Source organism: Gekko japonicus, unplaced genomic scaffold (assembly GCF_001447785.1).
Source record: "Gekko japonicus isolate JY-2015 unplaced genomic scaffold, Gekko_japonicus_V1.1 scaffold2853, whole genome shotgun sequence".
NCBI lineage: Eukaryota > Metazoa > Chordata > Lepidosauria > Squamata > Gekkonidae > Gekko > Gekko japonicus.
This window is the reverse complement of record NW_015171588.1, coordinates 99,535-101,376: the sequence shown is the minus strand read 5'-3', so window position 1 is coordinate 101,376 and position 1,842 is coordinate 99,535.

The window sequence follows — 1,842 nt, the reverse complement described above, 5'->3', positions numbered from 1 at the left end:
TTAAATAATAAACTGAACACTCAGAAAGCACCAGATCACTTAGGCTCATAGTAATTTCTGACTGTACTAGGTAAGACGTAGAAAAGAGTAAGAGTCCAGTAGCACCTTAATTAAAGACTAACAAAATTAAGTTGCTACAGGACTCTTATTCTTTTCTACTGCTACAGACAGACCCATCTTGACCTATCTCTAGGCACTGGATGCAGAGGAGTTAGCTGTATTAGGCCCAGTCTGCATCTAGCATTTGCTCTGCTGTTATACCAAACCCACACTGGAACAGAAATTCCCGTCTACATTACATGCCACTTTCACCTCGGATTGATTGTCGCATTTTATGGCAGTGTCCAGACTGCATGCTGCTTTCACTTTGTTTGAGCTCTGATTTTATGGTGGCTGTCTGCATAGATTTATGGCTGTTTTATGGCCATTGGGGTGTGTGTGTGTGTGTGTGTGACTCTGCAGTCATTATGGTGTTGGCCCGGGGTAGCTGAATGTGGTTTTGAACTGCATCTTTTTCTGTTCCAGTGTGGGTTTGGTAAAACAACTGAGCAAATGCTAAATGCAGATTGGGCCCACGTCCGTTGCTGCAAATTAGTAAAAAGTCCAGTTGCACCTTTAAAACCAACAAACTTTAAAACTAACAAACTTACTGCTTTTGAGAAACACAGCTCTCTTCGTCTGTGCTGTGCTTCTCAAAAGCTTATGCTACAATAAAGTTTGTTAGTCTTAAAGGTGCTACTGGGCTTTTTACTATATCTCTAGGTAAGAAGCATTCCCTAGACTATCTTATAAATAACACTCACCACAACCCTGTGATTAAGACCAGTATTATTATTCCTTCCTTCCAGGTGAGGTTTTATTGCCAGTGACGACTGTCATAGTTATCTTAGTTAGACATCTGTATGCCACCTTTCCACGCAACTCACAGTCCCCAAGGCAGCCCCCCCAAAACACACACACAAATAAAAGCAAGCTTTAAAACACAAATGAATAAAGTTTTAAAATTAGAATAAGCATGCATCATAATACTTAAAAGACTAAGGGGATTAGGGTTGCCAGCTCCAGGTCGGGAAATTCCTGGAGATCTTGGGGTGGGGGTTGGGAGGGGGATCCCAGCAGGGTATAATGTCAAGAATTCCACTTCCCAGAGCAGCCACTTCCTCCAGGAGAACTGACCTCTTGTCATCTGGAGATAAAATGGAACGCCAGGAGGTCTCCAGCCACCACCTGGAGGTTGGCAACGCTGCTTGTTACAACCACCGCAATGGCTTCCCCCACCGCACATATGAGGAACGAAGGGCTCGTCCTGAACCCACCCCCCCGAGATACTTACCGGGCCCGCCCCGGCCTCCTCCCGGGGTTCCCTCTCCGCCACTAACAGGCACCGAGAAAACAAGGCGGAAGAAAAACCTCCCGCCAGGAGCCGGGCACCACTTCCGCTCACATGACCGGGGGGGGTAGCCAAAGTAGCAGAGAGCATGCGCGGTAGTAAAAGCCCCGCCCCGTTCCATCGCCCTTCGCTCAGCTCCGAAAGGGGCGGGGCATGAGGTCGGGCGCAACCCCCGAAGACTTCTGAGAGAACTCGCCGCAAGAAGGAGGCGGGGCAAGGGAGAGAACAGAGGGGCGCCTATTGGCTGACGGAGCAGGAGTTGGTGAAAGCATAGGCATGGCTCTTTTATTGGCCGAAGTAGGGGAAAGAGGTGGGCTCCGGAGGCGAAGAGCGAATATGCCTGGAACCCATTGGCTAGTAAGTGCCTGTAGGGGCACGCTTATTGGTTAAATCAGAGGAACTCTGTTGCCCGTTGCTGAGCAACGGGGAGAAATTCCATACTGCGGGAAGAG